The following is a 23,655-nucleotide window of genomic DNA, read 5'->3' as shown; positions in this document are numbered from 1 at the left end:
ACAAACAATTAAATAAAAAGAATAAAACAAATAAATCCTCCTTCTTAACTATAATTGCGAAGTTATTCACTCTCATTGTTTTATTTAACCTTCGTGTTTCAACGTCAGTTTGACGCCAGGTAAGAATTACCATTACGTGACACATTTACTGTTCGCCACGAATAATGGTAATATTTTCCTATAAGGAATTACCGCCTAATTTTATTGTTATTGTTCTGAAAATTTATCTCGGATTCATTTTAAAAAATTACGTAATTGATATATTTTTATGTTTCTTATATATAAAAAAATAAATATGAATAATTCCAAGTAATACAGATCAGTGAAATACTAAAATATTGCATAAAATTGTCATAAGACTCTCTCATATATTATTCTTCGAAAAATAAATTGAAAAATTACATTACTACATACAGTGAAATTTTTTTTTTATAAACTGCTAATAATTTCCAGTCGTGAAACTTTGCAAATATACTTTTTCAAATATATTTTGAAAACAAAAATAAAAAACTGCTTCGTTAATGAAAGAGATACGGAATTAATTTTAATGGACAGGAAAAGTGCAAGGCAATTTGAATATCATTTATGATGAAAGCTACTTTTTATTATGAGCTACTTTTTATTATGAAAAAGTATATGTATTTTGAGGTACAAATGAAAATGGTTTCTTTCTCTGTAGTAGACTTTTGGACGATCACTCATTTTGAGTATATGAAACTAGAAAAAGGTATGTTTTTTCTGATGTTAATGATGTTCAAATGTCCCCTTAATTCCAAGGGAATAAAGTAATATTTTTTGTAAAAAAAAAAAAAGACTGACATTTCGAGCCAGGATGTATGGAAAATAATCTATATCCTCGCCAGGACTGAACCACGGTTCTACCACTTGCTAGCTGGATGTATTTACTCCCCGGGGAAAATGTCTTGCATTCTCCCATAGTCAAAGAAAGAATGGGAACAGGTATGAGAATTGGTAACCAGAATCTAGGTGAAATCGAGTTATAGCCCACCAAATTTCATCGTAGGTGACATCGTAGAGTTCTAACTGTGCCTTTTTTGAATTTGAATCCTGATATTTCATTTAAAAATCACTTATATCACGATAGTGTGCTGTGTTGTTATGTTGTGACATACAGTAAGCCCCCGCTTAACGCGGGGGATACGTTCCATCGAAGTAGAGCGTAATGCGAAACAGCGCTAAGCGAGGCTATCTTAACATGTAAATAATGGGGTTAGGGAAAGACGGATAAAAAATGGTTAGGCATTAAATTTAATAATGTTTTTTTAATAAAAATAAAATCAAACATTTATTTCTTACAAAAATAAAAACAATATAAACGCATATACTTTTAAAAACAAATAAAATTCTCAGTCAGATCATTCAGTCTATTCTGGGTTTCCAATTTTCTGCCTTTTTGTTAAGAAGGCATTATGATAGATTGGCTTAATGGCATATTGCGTTCAATTTCGTCGTCAATCCATATAGAGAGTCGTTTTTCCATTTCCTCTATAATGTTATTTCTAGAACGGGTAATTCTAGTTGCAGAGCTTGACATAGTTGCAGTTGCCGATGACAGTATTTTTTCTTTATTCTTAAGAATTGTCCTTATTGTTGAAGTTGCCAAAATCAATGCAGCGCTAATTTGAGATTGACGTTCACCAGAATCTAATCTTCTAATCACTTGCATTTGAGTTTCCAGTGAAATGCTTTTTCTGGTTGCTTTCTTTTCTTGTTTTTTATTATCACCCATAATAAAAACTAAAGATCATAATATTTGTCACTGTATTAATCATTATAGTATTATACAAATTTAAACTTACAATAATGTCAACAAATGTTTCAAATGATAAAAATGCGTCCACCAAGCAAGAAACACAACTACACTGTTTCGGATATGTTATTTGGAAACCTAGCGCTGCGCACAATTTAGGAGAATCCTCGGGTTGAAATCTAAACCGAAACAGCGCTAAACGAAACAGCGTTAAGCGGGGTCTTACTGTATCTCACTTGTCTGATAATAACATCAGATCACGAAGTCCACGAAGTTCATCGTGGCAAGGAGTGCAAATTGCGCCTGTCGTTGGAAAGAGCGTTGAGCCCCTTAGAGATGACAGTACAGCTTCGCTCAGTTTCGCCCCAAATTTTGCTGGAGATTACCTCGGGCGGACGGGTCCAAGGATTCCCACCTTTCTTCCACTACCACCAACTTCTCCAGAGGGCTTTTGGCTCGCCGCATATTTAGAGTGCCCCCGGGCCGCACGGACACTACAAAAATGCATGCCGTTTCTGGGTTTCGAACACGCGCCCTTCGCTACCGCAGTAGACTTCCCTAACCATTATACCGTCTGGGCGGCATATCAGGACAGTATGCACATGGAACTGAGATAATTCCCATGTAAGTTTGCAGAGACATTAGGTTCGGAGAGATGAAAAATAAACAACTCCTCCTAGAATCGAACCACGGACCTCTGGAATACGCGCCCAGCATGCAGACCACTACACCACGGAGGCACGCTAAGAAGGCGGGAGACATACCTCATACACTCCTCCATTTTTAAGGCGAGACTGGGGTTTAGGGGACCCAGTCGCCAAATCCTACTTGTGGAGAATCATCGTCCACCACCTTTTTAGTTCGGGTGCCACTGTAGAGACATTATGTTATTTCAAAGCCGGAGAGATTTAAAATGAGCAATGCCTTCGTCAGGAATCTAACCACAGACCTCTGGAATGCGCGCTCAGCATGTAGACCACTACACTACGAAGGCACGCTAAGAAGGCGGGAGAAATACATTATAAGCTTAGTATTTAACAAGTTTTACGCGAAACATTCTTTACCGAATATCTGATACAGACTATCGAAATTTATTAAATATGATTAATTACATAATTTCGTACTTCGAGGAAGAAAAAAATTCTTGAGAATACAATCCAAAAGACAATTTTCATGAGGGAAGGTATGCATCGAGATTTTCGGTGATTATGGTACTTAAATCCTTTCTATAAAATTAAGCAGACCATGTTTAAGCAGAATAATAAGCAGAATGCTTCATCTTGGGCGATACTAGGAGCAGATTATCGCCGTAAAATATTCAATATATTGTACGAAATATGCAATGTTTTGTTTATAAAACAGGCTTTTGTGATGAACTTTTTTATACACAAGCTTCTGTATTATAGGTTCAAATATTTTATTTTAAAACTGATTTCTGCGTTCAACGTTTTATTATACATAAGCTTCTACGTTATAAAGCATTGTTTCGTTATAAAACAGTTTAGGTGATTCTGCTCAATAGAACATTGATACATAAAATATTCAGTAAATTAAGTGTAGATGCATTTTCAATAAAAGACATTATTCAGGAATTTATTCTCGATATAAGATATTTTGAATTTATTATGGGTTTATTAGAATACAATTCCACCGGAATTCGAGGACTATTGGTAAAATAAAATAATGTACCTAAAATTGCATTTAAATACACTTATGTAGATTTCTCTAATGTGGCTCAGTCCAGTACATTAAATTGGCGCAATATATTAATTATGAACTCCAATAATATTATTAAGAAAAATAATAGTATAAAGTAAATATTTTTTATTATCACAAAACCTGTGTTATAATAAGATGTTATAACAATATCTCATATTATTTATTGAATGTTGTACCGAAAGTGAAAAATAATTCTCTGAGAAAATTATATAGTCATGCTGTACATGTATGACTAAACAGAACGAATGTTACACGCAGGCAATTAATAAAAGATCCACAAATATCATTCCACGCTGCGAAAAACAATAGAACAGCGCTTTGGTTAGTTGCTGAGCGTATGTTATTTCAGTTGGAGAAAATTCATGCGTCGTTGATTGCAGTATCATTTTAATTGTTTGGAAAGATGATCCTTATCTTATCCTTAACCTATGTAAATGTATGCACAGAAATGTCTTTTACACTTCGCATACATTTACATTGCTACATGACTCGACGTATGATTTCATACACATTTGCTACATGATAAATATGTCTACTAGAAAATGAGAAAGACAATTATTTCTAATGATAACTTACCATAAAGTAATTTTCTAGCTTATTTTTGGAACGTGAAGGAGAAAATAGTTTGGAAATTCGCATTTTCGATGCAAAATCTTGTTTCTGTTTTCGCTTGTAAATTAAACGCATAATCTAATAACTATTGTTTTTAATTCTAATTTTAAATTTGAATGTATTCAGCATTAAATGTCATGCTTTTCGTAAAAAAAAGTTCTTCACGTAAAAAATTACATTTTTATGAAATTTCGACACCGGGTACAATTTTTTTTTAAATATTTCTTCTTCAATTATTTAAGTAAAAATAATTCGCTGGGAAAAAAACACAACTTAGGAAGTGAAAGAAGAATGTGAATTTTAATTACTGAATATTGACACTTACAGCGTGATTTCTAACTTTTTCTCTAGAAAATTAAGACAAACTTCTCTTTTATTTTAAAAATCAGAATGTGAATTTAAAACAATCTTCATTCCCCCCTATATACTATAGTTTAACCTGTGATAAAGTTACACATGCAAGGAATAGAAGTCAAAGAATACAAGTAAAATCTGCTAATCTAAGTTTTAAAAGAAGTTGTTTTTAAGAGCAAGGGAAGAAATAAAAAGCTGGATAATAATTAGCTAAACATAAATACATTTTATAAACGAAAAGGCCAGTTTAATTAAAATATTGATAAAACCATTAATTGACTTCGGATTTCCAGAAAGGAAGAAGTTAAAGTTTGAATGCGAACAGAAAAAAATTGTTGCAAATAATTTTTACATAGTTAGCCATTTGATGAAAAATTCACAATTTACCATGGCATTTATAATAATTAATAAATTAACACATTACGTTGTAAAAGAAAGAAATCTTGGATTACAGGTAGATTACAGAAATGACCAGAACTTTCGTCTATACTATGGGTTTTGAGGAGGGAAACTATTTCACCTTTGTTTTCAGTAATTCATAACAATAAATTTTGGGCAAAATCCGATTTTATTATAAATACGGATTCCTTTTTTCTGTGCCACATATTAAAAACTATTTAAAGATTAATACTTTATATTACATACTAAGTTAATTAACTAACTTACATAACATAATTACCAGCGTTTTCTCCTCATGAACCAGCCTTCTAAATAACAAGAGTTTTTTTTTCTTTAAATATACATTAAGAAACGGATCACCACCAATTTACAAAGCTATCAATACTGAGTAGGTTTTGCATTCATATCTGTAGAAATACTAACAAAATAATTTTGATAATATAGTATAAAGCATTCCATACCGATGATAATTAAGCATCAAAAGCCAATTATATATCAAAGATTACTGTAAACAGAAAATAAATTTCACTCACATAGATCAGTATTAACAGTATGAATATGAAGATATAACAGGTTTGGTGATGTTGATTAAATACTTCTAGATACAAAAAACTATCCAACACTTTAAAATCTTATGAATTTGTAATTTTATTATGTCATATAAAGCACTGTCTTTTGCTAATCCAGTGTTTGGTATGAGACTTATCATCCATCCACGCAGCATTCTTCTTTTCAAATCGGCAGAGTTGGAATTAATAAAATTTAAAAAAAAATCAAATGCTTCTTTTTAGGAACCGAAAATAAGAAAGCGGAGGTATTCAAGCAAAGGATTCGATCCGACGACATACTGAAAGAGAAGAAAGATTACAAATCATTCATGCTGCCACGGCGAGGAAAACCAACCTTTCTACAAGTGGGCAATCCTTTACTCTTGCATGCCCCTCTACACACCTGTCCAAGAAGAAGAATACTCAGGGTCAAATCTAACTCCAAAATCCGCATTGCAAGACGAGTAAATCGGAAGACGATGACAGTGAGAGAGAGATAAAAAAAATATGGGTGAAATCAGAAATCGCAACACATTCCTGGAAACCTCCAACCTTAAAAGGTCGTCTGCGACATCCAAGAGGTACGTACGCAACAGATGCCTACAGCCGTGACCTCAATACTTCCCTCCAAAAATCTAATGAAAGAATGAATGAAAATGAAATATCCCCTTACCGAGCTGTCTTTTCGACGTTTTTTTCCTCTTCGCTCTTTTATCATTCGTTCACCGTCGTCCGACTGAAATCAAAACAATTTCCCTGTGGGAAGTTTAGAATTAAAAAATAAAGTAGTAGAGGAAATGTGCCTTTAACAACCAAGTTTTCTCTGCGTGGAAAGAACATTGTAATAACGCATTTTTATAAATGGATAATTGGAAAACTGCAGATTTGGCAGTAAAATTTATATGGACGTAAAATATTAATAAATAAACGTCAGAAAAATACACAGATTTCACTAATAAATCTGAAGAAGTATGTGAAAGATGCGTATGTATTATATATATTTAAATTAAATAAAATAATTCACATAGAATCTTCTGATTTAAAAGCTTAAAAAATAATCAAATAGAATGATAAATAACATGGAAATATAAAGAAAAAAAGGCTAAGATTTTATTTAGAAGTGTTCGCCATGACTTATATACATAATGTGTCATGAAAAACCTGACAAACGCATTTCAATGTGTCAATGGTATCCTTTTATAAATCAGTAGGAATACGATTTTTAAGTTTGTTCAGGCCTCCCAAAGAAAGAAAGCGACTGGGGTAAAACTGTTAGATCTAAGAGGCCATCTGTAAAAAACAAAATCGTCTAATCCACAAATAAAGTACGCAAAAGACTTAACATAAAAAAAAAAAAAAAAAAAAAATCTGAAAAGTTTTAGATTTTATATTACGCCCAAAGGTGTGTTTTTTAATTTTTGGTTGCTACCTTTATTTATTAAATATCACATTCTTCGCACTTAAACCATAAAATTCAATTCAACAGTAATATCGCAAAGTAATTTTAAAATTAGCATATCTTTAGAATTTCCGATACAAAGTCTTGCGCGCTGGAGATCAAAAAGTTTTTTCCCGTACAGTGTTGCCATTGCTCGCTTTGAAATCGTTGAGTTTATAATTCAAAAATTCGTTAAAGTGTTACAAAATACGAAATCGATAATAAAACAAATTCCAATTCCAGATGCCCATATTCGGTGGAATATTACGTTATTCAAAATTGGATGGCTCTAGGAATCGTTGTTTTATGACAGTGAGAGAAACATGGATACATTTATGCAGATTCTTCATTATTTAATTTCTTTAAATATAACGAACGGCAATAATATTTGGTGGCAACAATTTGAAAAGTGAAACGGACATTTAAAGGTTTTGACGCAAAATGCCAAAACGAAATTAATAGCCCTTCTGGGGTAAAACGAACAACAAAGTATATGTTTGATAGAACACAACAGTGGAATTAATGCAATATTACATTCCTCTATAACATACAGACTAAAATTATGCATTTTTCATTCATACTCGCATAATATTTATCATTCTACTTTCTTAATTTTAAAATTATAAATATTTGAAATTCGAATGACTCTTCTTTAGTTACCATGTGTAATAAAACTGCCTCATAACCCGTTCCGCATTTATCGTGACCCATTAAACTATAAGAAAAGGGTTTATTGTGTGAGTATAAAGATGCTTGGCTTGGTTTGGGTTACTTCACTATGGCAAAATACTCGAGGGTTATCTGCGTAAGGGAAGGGATACCATCGTGGAGGACTTTCTCAGGACACTGGCTTGTATACATATCACACAGGGGAAAGCCAAACTTCTTGGGAAGAAACAGCCCATGCAGCCAGACCGTTCGGCGGGATTCGATTCCCGGACCGAACTACCAGTGTTTAGCGACTTTACCGCTCATAAAGGTGCTTGGACCTTCAGGTAATTACAATAGCCTTTAGGTAATATGAACTATTTCGAAAATTGTTGCTGTATTTAGATTAAAAAAGTGTCCTATTATATATTTTTTCGTTGATTAGATAAAATCTTATTCAGCAAAGAAAACATCTTCAAAAGCATAGCTATTCTTACGGACCACAGTTATTTAGCACAACATAACCTCTATGATAAATAAATAGATTCAAAAACACATATATTTAAGAGTCTTCTTACAAAGAAGCATTCTGAACATAAAAATGCGATGTATTACCATTAAAAATGGTAAGCTTATTACTTGGTAAGAAAAAATACCTTTCGTTGCTACGAATCTTTTGCAAACATTTTTCAGTTTCAGATGTATTAAAACGCTTTTTGAGCATTTCAGCATCATTAGACAAAGTTTTATAAAAAGTTTTATTTTATAAAAATAATTTATAAAATAATTTTATTTATAGTTTTATTTATAGTTATATTTATAGTTTTATTTATAGTTTTATTTATAGTTATATTTATAGTTTTATTTATAGTTTTATAAAAAGTTTTTATTTATTTATCAGTATGAAAAGATTTATTTCACGAGTCGTTTCTTCATGGGAGGGGGGTATAATACATTAAAATAGTTTGAAAAGCCTTCCTCGCATGAGCATTTTTAATGAGAAGTTATTCATAAATGTTGTAATACATTTCAATTTTAGTTGCATAAAACATTCTCCGTCTGCAGTGCGAATTGTTAGTTTATTATTTCTATCCCTTCCATTTAAATTTTGCGAAATATATTAATATCAGCAACAGGCTTTCATAATAGTTTTTAGCCGAAACCCAAACAATAAAGAATTGATGTGTACACCACATGACTTCCTTGTACGGAATATTAAATTATACGCATTTTTTTTCTTGCATTTCATTTAAACGTATTAGATTGAATTAAATCTACTTCGTCGATAGAGCATAAACCACAATAGAATAAATGCATTCTTTAAAATTCACTATATTTGTTTACCATAGCGACACTCTGGCGCTAGGTTCACTTAACAGTATTACATTTCGTTCATATTATAACTCAGAATGCACAAAATTTATATCATTTAAAGAATTATTTAATCGTTGCCATATGTTCAATTCAAATACTATAATAAATCTAGAACGATGTATAAAATAAATTAAGCAAACAAAACAAAACAAAACAAAACAAAACAAAAAAGTTTTTCACAGACTATTGAGTATTTCAATTAATTCCGTTCTCACTTCGCGACAAGGCAAAAATACATAAAAACTCAAAATATCTATATTAAAAATTACGAAGTAAATCTTAAGCACTTATTTCCTCGGAAAAATTCCAGAAAGGATTAAGTATGATTTAATTCGTAATAATAAATGAAGGCGTTATCTTTGTTGTTACAAAGTTTAGTCTCTCTAGATTGGCAACAAATCTACTATTCTGCTGTCTCAAATGTAAACAAACATATCCGCCATACTATTTAAAAATTAGGCTTAACCGAACTTAAACAGATTTAAAATTGTTGATAATTCTACAAATATTGCTTTCAGATTTACTGAAGGCATAAAAATCTTAACCGGAAGATATGAACAACATAATTCAATAATTTTTAAAGCAAAAAATGCACAATTTATAAACATATAAGAGTAAAGAAACTGAGATTACTGAACCGAGTAACAGAGTGGATATATATATTATATCTATATACGTTTGGTGCGGCCGATTAAAACCAAAATAAAAGTGCATATCTACATGTTATAGCACTCCTATATACAAAATTTCAATGTCCTGAGGCTACGCTTTTTTGAGTTATGCGAGATACGTACTTATGTACGTACGCACAGACGCCACGAAAAATTCTCTTTAGAATTCATTTTAAATTAGTTTTACAATTTTTTTGAGAGAAAAGAGTCTTTTATTCTGTCCTTAAGTAGAGATGTCACTCAAAAACATCGTTAAATTGTATTCGATAGCGGCCCAAATGGATATTTTCGTTGAAATATGCTGCCTGAAATTTTTCGCGATTACAATACTTCCTTTTTACTTCAAGGAAGTAAAAAGTAAGCAAAGTGGTTCTTTAAGAAAGAATACAGTACTGTTGAAATTTCCATAGAAATGACTGAATTATGCATGGATTTAAAATCTGTTCCTTGCATGCAAATGTACATTTTGGAAAGAAGTCGGCTTTTTTAAGGCTAGTAATAACTCAAATTTTTAAAAACTCAAAAGGAAAGGAAGAAAAAAAATTTCTTGAAATAATTCACATATTTTCAATATAGAACCTTCAAACAAAAAGAATTCTTTCTTTTTCAGATCAAAATGGAGTTCCCGCTGTCTAGCATTAGCCAAGAGCAAGTTTTATTTTCAAAGATAATTCCCATAAAGCAGAGCTTGGAATTTGGAAGCTTGGGATTTGGTAAGATGAAACTTTTAAACATGTTTATTTGAAAGATTTGCGCTACCGCCTTTCAGTGACTCTTTGGCTTTCTAGAGATGGAATTGGTAAATCACTAAATACCTTTAGTTTCCAACTGAATGCATAATGAGCAAGCGACGTGAAACATTTTCTTGAAATTTAACATAAACAGAGTCTTATTTAGACGACTCTTGTTTATTTTAATCCACCGTGAAGGAAATCCTTATGCAGAGTTGCATAAAAGACTTGCTATCATTTAAAAAATTCAAAACAATTTTCCAAAGCAATGAATTCCTCCCTTGGGTATTAACATGTCAGTCCTTGGAAATCTGGCCAATGCACAATAGCAGAACTGTAGAATTGTTTTACGAAAATAGGGAAGGTAGATGGTAAAATATTTGGAGCAAAATCTTGAAGGTTATAATGCGCCAAACTTACGATGAAGCCGCATTATTTTGCTTAAAAATACAATTAAAAGTATGGTTCTCAAACGTTTTTGTTCCATGCACCCCTTTCACTAGACGATCATTCAACCCAACACCTTTACATTATTCGAAAAATACATGTACATTTATTTTAGATTATTTTTAAATGTATTTTATAAATCAAAAAAGTATAGAAAGTAATGATAGACACCGAAACTTAAATAAAAGCAGTTTTTTAATAGTCATAAAAAAACTAAATACTTAACAGATAAATAGAAAACTGACTGCATTTCCACCCTGAACATATAAAATTACCCCCGACTGAGAACCTTTGTTCTAAAATAAACAATCCCCCCCCCCGAAAAAAAAAACACAAAATATATTGAAGACAATTTATAGATGCTACGATTAAAAAAAAAAGAGACCAAAATACTGAAAAAAATTATCTGAGGTGACAAACTAATGAAAAATAGCACATGATATGAGAAAGAGATGCATTAAATTGAAAAAAAAAAGTAAAAGAAGGAATAGAATCTCAATGCGCGAATAATATTCAAAATATATCAAGCTACTTTAAAGACCTTTCAAACTAGGTAATAAAGGTAAGTTTCTTTTAAACACTGAAATATATTAAAATTAAAGTCTTGTCCAGTTAAACTGGTAAGACTTACCCGAGAACTATGAAAGTCCCTCACTGGAAGTCTGTTAAATAAAGGGCATATGTATCACACTGGCAGAATAGCAATAGCATCACAATTTGAATTGTTATAACAATGAACGGTTTTCTGTGCTCATGCAAAGTGTACGTATCAAGTAAGGAAGCTTTACTTGATAATGGTAAATTTCGCAACTATTTTCTAAATTCTCAATTTTGTTAACTCTAATTAATTAAATAATTGTGAATTCAGATTCTAAATTTGCAATTATTTCAAACAATTCATCGTTTCTGATTATTGGGCATAGTAGTCGACTCGCCATTTTGTCGAAAAACTGCGTTCTGTTTGAACCGTGTGAAAAGGAACCGTACGAAGTAATGCACTCACTAGGATGCAACTCATTTAATAATTACAATTCAGTGAGTTTGGTAAGGCAATAATCAAATGGGTATGTCGTATGTCGGTAGTCCGTATCTTATGTCTTATGTCGGTAGTTGTCGGTAGTTCTTATGTCTTATGCCGGTAGTTCTTATGTCATATGTCGGTAGTGCTTAACGTCTAATACTCATGTCGGTAGTATTCAGGGAAAGAATTTAAAGACTGTCCAGAATGCCCTTACAGATTTGCACATGCATCCAAACAAGAAAAAATTACTGTGAAAGGAAGAAAAGTGTGCACATTAACGAACTGCAAAATATCTATCAGTTAATGGAAAATATTTTAAAAGATATTTGAGCATTGGAATTCTCATGTCATATAAAATGCATTTAAAAAGACTTCGACCTTGTGAGGCGATAAATAGAGGTTATGCGTGAGACATCGTCTGTCCCAAGAAAACTAAAATTCAAAATTTTATATTGTCATTTACATTAATATTCTTTCAGAAATAAATAATAGTAATAATAATATCCAGCTCTAGCACGTCTGTCGGGGACACTGCAGAATAGAAGATGCTAGCCATAAGTAAACCAAATTGCCTCTTTTTCGTAGCTATATTAAACTTAACATCTCCTTAGAATAAAATGTAACAGCATGGAGTTATGAAAATGATGTCCCTGAATTCTATTGCTAGTTGTGCTAACGTCTTTAGAGGATTTAATATCCGCCCACCTTGGTTTAGAGAATTTTCTGGACATATGTAAGAATATGGCAAATATATTTATCAAACAGACCATTTAAATTTTGTGAAACATATTTAAGGCATTTAAACATGATCAGCAATGAATTTAAATCAACGGTCTTTTATAATATCTTAGCATCTACACCAGATACACCATCTACACCAGCACACCTTAGCAAGAAAAAATAGATTATGAGGTTTTCATTTAGAAATTCCCATGTAGTGAATTATTACGTCAAAAAACTTCATCGAGAAGAACTTCTTTAGAAAGTCGTTGTCTTGAAATAAGATGACATCAGTCCAAATTCAAGTCTAAAAAGAACCGGATTAGATTTAATCTTGATTCCTGAAAGAGTCTTGTTTTCTTATTCCACCATTCAAGTTTCACAATAAATATGCTTTGCTGGAAAGAGTAATTAATAAAAAGCTGGGGTAAATAATAGTGAAATTTGCTTGGGTAAATATAAAGGAACGTAAAATCTGTAAAGGACTTGGCATTCAAAAAGGCCAAAAACTGCTATTTTAAATGCTTTTCCAACAGCATCTAGAAGCTATCCATCTCATAACATTTTAAATTCTTATATATCGCATGATATTTGAAATAGACGGTTTGTTTTTGAAGAAGATAAATTTCTCTATGAAGTTTTAATTCAAGTGAACTTTGATTCCAATCATCTTTGGAATAAGAATTTCTTACTGAAGCAGAAAAAACAACAAGCAACCTTTCACTGCGGTTCAAAATAAATCTTAAAATGGATAGCAGTTAGAGAAGACCTTGGATATCAAGGCTCGCTATCTCATGTTTTTCAAATTAACTCGTTTTGTACGGAATAAGATTCTGGTAGCGGGAGGAATTTTTCCCGTTTAATGTAAATATCGATTATATGCGTTTCATCTTAGACTGATTGCCTGTTTCAACATAAAAAAGGCTCACTTTAACAAAAATAAAAGAATGTACTTAAATTAATAATTACTAATCATACCATATTTTTAATATCGTATGATTATTAAATTTTGAGATATTTGATCAATGTTTAGACATTCGGTTTCCGCAGAGTAAAATCTTTATACAGCAGAGTTTCGTCCATTTGTAAGTTCCGAAAATGGTCTACAATCGATGGGAGTCTTCAAAAGTGTTCACATATAAACATCAGCAAGCTTATAATTTCTTGAATACATGCAAGTTTAATTTGGGGTATTAAATTTTGCACTATACTAACTTGATTCATACTTAAGTGATTAATATGCAAAAAACATACGAATCACATTTCAGGAACAATAATTTAAAGTGGAAATTCTTTTAAAAAATTTCTTACTTTCAAAGGAGGTAAAAGGACTTAATATTAGCCTAAATATTTAAGTTTATTGTCTCTTAAAATTCATATTTCAATTCAAATGTTTTAGAAATTAAACAGCAAAAACTCAGTGCTAATAAGACTGTTAACAGACCTCATTGTTAATTAATTATTATTTCTATTTTGAAAATCCTTGCAGAAAATGCTTGAAGAGTAGTGTTCTTTGAAATGAAAAGGTTAGAGTCAATTTCTCATTGCACATAGCTGAATTTTCTTCTCCCCCCCCCGAAAAAAAGAAAGACTCTTTAATATGATAAGCAACAACTGCTTAATTGGATTTTTTAAAAAATGGAATAAAAATTTAATTTGTGTAACTTTAATGAAGAGTATCAAGTTACCAAAATTATTGAAGTATAAAACCTTACCTTGATTAATTCCTTCATCTGGAAACATGAGCCTTGCGATCAGTTCTGCAAGAGCTATTAATCAAGCAGTCTTTTCAACCTGCCTACGTACGGTATGGTCGACACAGCACAGGAGAAATAAAATAAATAGGAAAGCTCTCACATTTCAGTTTGTTTTGTCGTCACCAAGAGCGAAACTTAGTAACATAACATGAGGCGTCAACGATCTTATTCACTGATCCCTGGTGGACGACATCTGCATATACATCATTGGATGTCTAATCTGTGAGAATTCGATCAAACAGTTGCTTGATAATTACACTGTAGAATAATTAGTTTTTTGAAGCAGGAGACGTGAAAAATGTGCAGTGCTCTCGCCGGAACTCGAACCCTGGACCTATCACACACGAGACGAGTATGTTTCCAGTTACACCATTAAGTCTTTCGGAAAGGAGGGAGAAAATATCGTATATACTTCCCTTTTTAAAAAGCGAGTGGGGATTAGTGGGCAAGAAAAAGGACTTTGCCAAATCCTGCTAATGATGAATTATCGTCCACCTTTTAGTTCGGGCGCCATTTGTAGAGGTATTAAGGTTTTTTGTTTTGTTTTTTAAAAGCAGATGACGGAAAAAGAACTTTTACAGCTGCAAACTGAAACTGAATTTCATTTAAAAAATAAGTCTTCACTTAATAGTTTTGAAAAGAAATAAAATGAAAAGTTTCAATGTCTTAGAGTCAATATTATTTAATAACACTTAAAATTAATAAACACTAAGACAAAATTCTAGCTTTTGTTTGATTAGGCCATATAACATAGCGGTTGCAAACGCAATACAGTAAACCCTGAAAAAATACGATGAGAAAAGCAGTCATCCTAGTTATGAAAGCAACGTGACGAGTTTTGCAATTCGTCTTACAAGGACATAAGTTTGTTCGCATTTAGAAGATGTAATCATTTTTCAGAGTGGTTTGACATTCAAGAATGAGAAAAATTCAAAAGTCAAGCAAAGCAGCATACGAGCAAAGTTTGTGTACGAGAAAACTAATGTCTAAACTTGAATCTAGAGCAAACGCATACTTTATAGGTTAATAGAAATGTTCAGATTGTACCGTTAGAATGGATGTACATAAAATTTGGTTGGAATGCAGTTACAAATTCTGAAGCATAATTCTTTCCTAAATCTTAGCTTAGATGAGCGATGCATTTTGATTTTGAGCGAAACAGCAAAAAAATTTTAGAGTCGGTAAAGGAAGAAAAAAAAATGTGTCCAAGTTATTGCATTACAATTTCGTTCTTACTATTCGCTTTTTATCTAATATCTCATTTACATATTCTCGAATTTTCATGAACAGAATGGTGAATAGAGGCGTGATAGGAAAGAGAATTTAAAGTGCGGGAAGTGGGCAAGAAAATAATCCTTAGACAACGATGCAAATTGCATTCAGAGTTCAAAAATGAAAAATGAAAATGTGTACCAATTTGCAATAAAACTATTTCGCACGGGCAAGATCTTTTTTTCACCCCAAAGGAAATAATGCATGTTGTTAAGAACCTTTCGGTGTAAAAGGACATTTTTTCGTTTAGTAAACTGTTACTCAATAACAGTAATTATTCTGGTAATAGCTGCACATACGCTAGCAATCCAAACAGCTAAAATTACAGTTATCGGGCCACATATGCTGTATCGTGAATGAAGGTAGCAGCTACTGTGTCAACATATTCATAATGAAACTTGGGCAAACTTTGCTGTCGTTTTATCCTATGTGACCATATTAGCACTATAGATTTAAAAGAATTGTGGCGTTTGCACCTTGGTAACAGACACTCTGACATCCATCTTCCTGAGGCACTCTGCTCTAAAACTATGACACTGTTTTGTTTTCTTGAAGTTCTATTCCTATCTATGGAGCTTACGGCAGGTTAATTGCAATGTATGCAAAAGAGTCGGAATAACGATTCTCTTTATAGAATTAAGTCTAAAATTTTAATGCGCTTTCCTAGCCAGATAATCCTCCAGTGCTTTTACGTCAACAACCAAATAAAGTTTTCCAGTAATACAAATTTCAGACAAATAAATATGTTGTTCTATGTTATAAATTGATAGCTCGCGCCGTTAGGTGGCGCTCTGATCGTCTTGTCTTGTCTCTGTTGATATTCTATAACTTAATTTGAGTTTGACGGAAGAACGAAAGTGTTAAGCCTAATAATGATGAAGGCGTGTGCCTAATAATAATAATATATTAGGACTTATTAGGACTAATAATAATACGTTAATAATGCTTGTAAAACCAGTGCATTATAATGTAAATAAAATTTTGTGTATTACTAACGAAGCGGAATTATCACTTATCTCTGTAATTAATATGCTCTCTTAATGGTAATGGAATTAGTTACTACATTCTACAGAAGTCGGCGATTATAAGTTATTTTTACGTTTTACTGTGAAACTACAACAACTTCAAGCAGATACTCAAGTTCATTATTACATGCACATATTTTACACAATATTTTAACAACCGTTAAATAAAATGTGATGTAAAATTCCAAAATGCTGAAAATATTAAAAAAAGTAATGTTTCATGAAGATATCAGTTGAAATATTTAACAGGAATTTCTATATTTATAGTAGAGTATCACATTTTAACAATGCAATTAAGTATGAGTTTGCATAATGAAATAAAAGAAGTGTTTTTGTATGACGTTGTTTTAGAAAGAACTCGTTTATATATATAATTCTCTCAAATCAAACTTATTGTTAATTTTACATTTATCTTAAAATACATATTTGTCCTTTACGTAGAACTAGCGTTCGAACAATAATTTAATGTCTTGACATATTTATTTTCATGTTATCGCACGGGAGAAGGATATTGGGTGTCCTTCAAAGACGAAATTGAACCATTTATTTATGGCCACTATCTGACCGAAATCTCGTTCTCGGAATTACCATCCAGGTCGAAACCTGGGTGGTTTCGCATTTTATCGAGTGATTTTTTTAGAAAAGTTATTTTTCTTTTATTTTCAAATCCTTTTATAGATAAGAAATGTACTCTGCAAAGTATAATTTTAAATACACGTTTACTCGTAGTAAATTAAATCGCAATCGAGATTACTTTAAAATAGATACTCAAATGCTCAACCGGTTATAACTGCCATTTATGTGGAAATAACCATAAATATGCTTGTCTCTTTTGGATTCGTATGCATCAAAGGATACGTAGTAATTCTCATTTAATGTTTTTAAAATTTCATCAGATCAAATGAAATGGTCTTCACATAAAAAAATAAGGGCTAGCTTTTTAAAAAATCCGTTTATGTTTGCAAAAATTATACTAATATCAAAAAGTACATATGGAAAAAAAAAAAAAAAAAAAAAAAAAAAAAAAAAAACAGGAACTAAGAAACGGTACTAGAAACAGATTCCTCGCATTAATCTTAGTGAAGGAATTGGCAGAAATAAATATTTCCAGGCCTCAATTTTACAAGAGATAATCTGAGAGGTCTACGTGTCTACGTACTTGCTGAATTTGACGTTTCAGATGAGTCTGAGATTTTTAGTGAATAAATACTTCATTACTACAGGTAAAACAACCTTAAATAGATGCTCCTTTTTCATCTTTTGTAAACCTAAATGGTATAAAACAAAGTAAAACTATGACTAGTTTATAAAGTATTTACTTCCTCCTCTCTGAATGCTTTCGTGGTGTAACGGTAGCACACTCGGCGCGTATTCGACAGACCCAGGTTGAGTCTCAGAGAAGTTAGTTGGAAGTGCTATTATTCACTTACACCAAAACAGTTGCTTGGAAGTGCTATTAATCACTTACACCAAAACAGTATGCACAGAGTATGAAAATTCTTACCCTTCTCCCTTGCTTAAAGGAAAAATTCTTTAGTTTCCTTATTTTTCCCTTATTTCGAAGAGAGATACCAGATCTATTCGACCAATTCCAAATGCTGATGAATTATCAGTCATTACATTTTAGTTCGAACAATACTATAAAGACTATCAGGTTTCCAGAAAAAATGTAAAAATCAACTGTGTCCTATATGTATCTAAGACATATTTTTTGTAAGTGTTTATATTCCAGTATGCGTAAAAAATTAATTATTTAACTTTGATTATTCTAGAAAATTTTACTATAAACATAGGAGCAAATTAAAACGAGAGTTACGGGCAACACATGAAGCAGAAAGCTAAATATGGGAAAATGGCTTTAATTTTAAAAAAAAGGATGTCAAGCTAAAAATTATTTATGTGCTTGTAAAACAAATACAAGACTTTCTGAATAAAATTCAGTTAAAATGACACAGTCAAATATGTTTCACTAAAATTTGAATTTTCAGAATTTCAATGTTTTCCTTACATTCTAGAAAATGCAATATATAACAAGAAAAGTATAATCAGAATCATGCATGATCATAGAGATTTTGTTTTATAAAAACATTAGAAGCATAAATATCTAAAAGCCAAATGTAGTTATCTTATCTACCCTACTTCTGTTCTCTTCTTATTCAGTTAATAAAATGATTAAGAATTGTAAGAAGGCAATATTTTAAGTAGCAACTTTTGAAAAGATATAGGTTCCATTCTTGGTAAAAACCTATATAATTCCCACACAATTTTCCACTATTGAATTCATTTGTAAATATAAAAATCTAATGTCTACAATACCATTAAGTAATATCAAAGTAATAATTTTTTATTTTTTATTTAATTACATATAATTTATTAATTTTTTTGCTTACAAAAATTTAAAAAGTAAAAATGCCCCGAAATATTTTCTTAGAAACAAATTGTGCATAATATTTGATTATTATTATTATTATTATTGTGGATGCAAATGATCTCGAAAATCAATCCAACATCAGTAATTGAAATAAAAATAAAATCTGGAAGATATTATTTTTAACATCTCCATAATATATACATTCCACATAAACAAACGTTGTTGCAGCTGATATATAACAAGATTTTTCATTTAACTTCGTTGCCAACGGAGTACACTGATAATTACAGCGTTAAAAATTAATAATTTAAAAATTCTTTTTATCTGTATTTCACACCATTCTGCTACAATTATTATTTCACACCATGATGGTCATAAATAAAATAGGTTTCTAATACTTAACTGCAAAATTTCTAGCTCACGTATTTTACCATCCGCATTGAAAATAAAATTGGACGATGAAGTTTCATAGTAACACATATATCAGAAAATTATATGTATATATGTATGTATACTGAACAGCAATGACATAATGTTTTGGAACATTTCACTTTAAAAAAAATTGAGAATCAAACGCCAGAACTTTTAAAAAATTAATTTCTTTCTCAACGTAATGTTATTAAAATTTTAACTTCATAAATTGGCATTGGTAATTATTTTTATATAAGAACAGGGGCGAAATATTTGTGCGACTGATTACATGAGCTAAAATATTTTTTATACTGAATGCTTTTAGAATTTTAATGACAAAATGCTCTTCTGATTACATGAGCTAAAAATCATTTTTAGGTTTTAATGACAAAATGTTCTTCGAGGCGATAGATTGTAGTCTTAACTTTTGAGACTGCATTATTATTATTGTTTTAATAAAAGTTCCTTATCATGTAAAGTTGATAAGTCAAGAGTTAATATGGAATATGGATAATGAAAACATAAGCTGTAAAATCAATAATAAGGACACTAAACTGAGTGGATAGATATTTCAGAGTTGCAAACAGTATATGTCAGTTATTACAAAAAGTTTTCTGTTTGTTTTTATCGGTCAAACTGAAAGCTTTCCAGAATTTTGCCGGCTGCGAGTGACCTCCTTTATTTCGCATTTTCGCCGATTCCAGCAAACGTTCGAGTTAACAGATCAGCCGGTATTGTTTTGACTGCAGCTGTACGCAGTAGCTCATGCTTGAAAAACCGACAACTGCGCATGGCGAGTTCTATTTCTAATACCGCGTTTTGCCGAACCGAGATCTGAAAGGCCGTTAAACGATCTAATTTCTTCCCGAGTAAACATCGGGTTCTTGGTTAAATTCTAAGAGCAATTTCCACTTATCTTTAGTGCTAATTTGCTTAAAATTAAAAAAGAGAAAAGGAAATAAAGCCGTATGCCATTCATTGCATATAGCTGAGTGACTTCCTAGATGTAATGGTTAATATTTCGAAAGACATTCGTTAATTGTGCGCAAAATATAAAAGTAAATTGCAAAGTTTCTTTAAAACAGAATCATGCCATTGCAAAATTTAAAATTAACTTAGATTGGTGTACGTTTTGAAAAACACTCTTATTAATTTTGAAAGCTATCATGCATAAGTCCCACTTCTTTAGGAACATTTGTTCCTGAAGATTCTATCATTAAAAAAAGAATTAAAAAAATTAATTAATTAATTAAAATCGTACGACTAGTATATAATTTTAATCTAATTTTGGTATGCAGAATTTAGTTTAACACTTGAAATAGTTCTCAGCTAAACAGTTAAGAGAGGCTTATTACTTAGGAATTAGTCAACCGGAAATTAAAGACATAGAAATAAAATCGTATATTTAAAATAACAAAACTAAAGAGAAAGAAAACAATATGCTGCAACGTTCTTTCATTGTAAATTAAAGCCATGAATATACTGCACTTATTTTATAAAGAAATCACCTAATTATTCAAGACGCAGCTGGGCAATCGTTTGATGGTATCGCTTGTGCACAAGGTTTTCAAAAATTATTTACCTTAGTTTAAAAACTGTTAATACCTTCTGTTTTGTTCAAAGTCGAAACCCGCAAAGGGAAAACTACAAATATCGGGATAGGGTTTTCTTCGAGATGATTAATGCTAAAATAGCGCCTTTTTTCCCAATAAAGCAAATTATTTAAAAAAGTCAGTTCCGTGCATATTGTGATTAAAACAATTTAGAAAGCACGCCGTTTAACCGACTTTACTGGTTAAAGCTATGTTCGCTAATCCATGGTAAGTCTGACTTTCATAAAAAAATGCAAAGGGCTTATTTTTACGCAAATGACTTTCAGCAAAGTTAATTTTAATAAATTTTGACTAAAGTTGAAAATTTTTATTTTATTCCCCCCCCCCCCGTTTAAATCTTACTATAAAGGGAAATTGCCTTTTTAACTACAAAATAAAAAAAGAGTTTTTTATTTTTATTTATTTTTATTGTAATTATTAACTTTATTCTAAAATCGAAGTACCACAGATGAAGTTAAAAAATGAATGATGAAAATTAATAGCACTGTAGTTAAAACCCAGAACTATTTAATAGACAACACAATTTATAAAGCTAAGTGATTAATGTACAGTGTATCAGAAAAAAATTATATCATTTATAAAATCCTTTTTTAGAATGGTATCAGCTTCAGTGGTAATCCACAGACAAGCTCTCTCATTTTTAATAGAATGGCAGAAAATCACTGGGGATGCAACTGCACGACATTTTTCATAATTTATGGAAAACTTTATTTCCACTTATCCATTTTCGAAGACACCCACTAATGTAACGCAAAATTTATTTATTATTATTATTAGTTAATTTATTTATTGTTATTATTAGTTCAAAAAATATAATTTTGAACAATATTAAATATTCTCGGAAATAAAAAAAAGACGTAATTTAGAAACATGACTGAGTAATTATCATTTAAGAATATCTGTAAGATACCGAGTGAGTTCGCTCCCCTAAACGAAATTTATTGCGGTAAGTATTTTGTTTTTGAAGTATTAGCCCAGGCGTTAACCCAGAAGGGTTATATTACTGTAAACGGCTGAATTACTTTTCCAATTATTGCCGCCAAATATTATTGCCCTGTATTATATTCAAATAAATTAAATAATGAAGAATCCACATGAATGTATGTATGTTTCTCGCATAGTGATAAAACGACGATACCTAGAGCCATCAAATTTGAAAAAAGTAGTCCTTCACTCGAATATAGGCTCTTTGACGCCCGAATCTTGAATTCCGAATTTGTTTTAATATATATTTTATATTTTTAAACTTAAACGAATTTTTGATTAAGAAACTCAACGATTTCAAAGCGAGCAGTGGCAACGCACTGTGCGGAATAAAATATTTTTATCTCCAGCTCGTGAAACTGTCTGTTAGAAATTCTAAAGATATGCTGTTTTTAAATATTTTAAACCCAAAGGGGCGTTAGCGCAAATGCTCTCTTTACTCTCATGTACGCATGTGTAAATGAATGAAAAAAAACCACCCCTATGGGCGTAATATAAAAGCTGGAAGTTTTCATTTTTTTTTTTTTTAACTTTGTTTTTGTTACAGAATAGCTAAATCAGATTATTAGTGATAAAAATCGTAAATTTTAATTCTTAAAATTTTAAAGGAAAAATTGCTAAAAATTAAAGTTCGGTGAATTAAATACTGATTCAATATACAAATTAACGATAGGATGATGAGAGGAAGGAACCATTCGGTTGACAGAAGAGAGTAGAGTCGATTCGAGGTGTGTTATTTTTTTGCTTATATTAAGCCTACGGTCTCATTCCACTTCTTACTATTTTTTTTCTTCGCAACACTGACTCCACGTAATTTGCCCTGGTTTTTGCCGCTAAGAGGTCTTGACATCTTGTGATACCAATTATTATTTTATGCAACGCTAATTACAAATAAATAATATGATTCAGTTACCGACAGATCATCAAACAAACCTGCAAGTATCGTTATTAGCTGGTTTACTCGAATTTTGGCAGAAAGGGTAAAATATTTTTACTGTTTATGGTTAATTTTGATAACAGAAATCGCGGATAAACAGTACTGAAAAACACTAAGCTACAGTATACTCTGGTATAATAATAAAATATTTCACGACAATTGTTTAACAAGTTTATTATATATATATATATATATATATATATATATATATATTATATTTATTTAGTAGTTAATAGTTTGATTGAGTTTACGTTGGATATAATTATGTTTCGTGCCAAATTTACATTGCAAGCATTAATAATAGACATACAGTTACAGTTTCTTTTGCGAAGAATAGTATTTGACCAAACAATAAATTTTCGGAATTCTTTCAGAAAATTACGTCTTTTATTGCATTCGTATGTATTTATTTCACAAAATTTTCAACAGCAATAGTAAATCAATGTGATAAACGCTTATACCTAAAAGAGAATAAAAGCTGGAGAAACACCTCAATATATTGTGTCATGTATTATTTTTACGTAAATTTAACAGCGTATCTAATATATATATATATATATATATATCATTTTAAGTATCAATAAATATAGAAAATGATTTGAAGGTAATATAAAAAATTTAAGTGTAGGAGCATTTTTTTTTGTACGCTTCACAAAGCAATAATTATAAAGCCTAATATTTTTCAAAGGATTGTGGTGTCATAAGAAAAAATAACTGTCTGTAAATCAGCCAATAAATTAATAAACATGGAATGGCAGCATGAGCAAAAATTACAAAACATTTTCCTTAAAATATGCAGTACCCAAAATAGGGCATTTACATATCCTGATAT

General features: G+C 31.0%; 1 protein-coding gene across 3 annotated transcripts in view; it reads right to left on the bottom strand.

The window, feature by feature from the left end:
• Window positions 1–23,655, bottom strand: part of LOC118193361 (uncharacterized) — a 281,309-nt gene that overhangs the window by 231,713 nt on the left and 25,941 nt on the right. The gene's annotated exons all lie outside the window — the stretch shown is intronic.

This window comes from Stegodyphus dumicola, chromosome 3 (assembly GCF_044657685.1).
Source record: "Stegodyphus dumicola isolate Sdum_Otavi_A_Nest chromosome 3, ASM4465768v1".
Classification (NCBI taxonomy): Eukaryota; Metazoa; Arthropoda; class Arachnida; order Araneae; family Eresidae; genus Stegodyphus; species Stegodyphus dumicola.
This window is presented reverse-complemented; position numbering and strand designations above follow the sequence as displayed.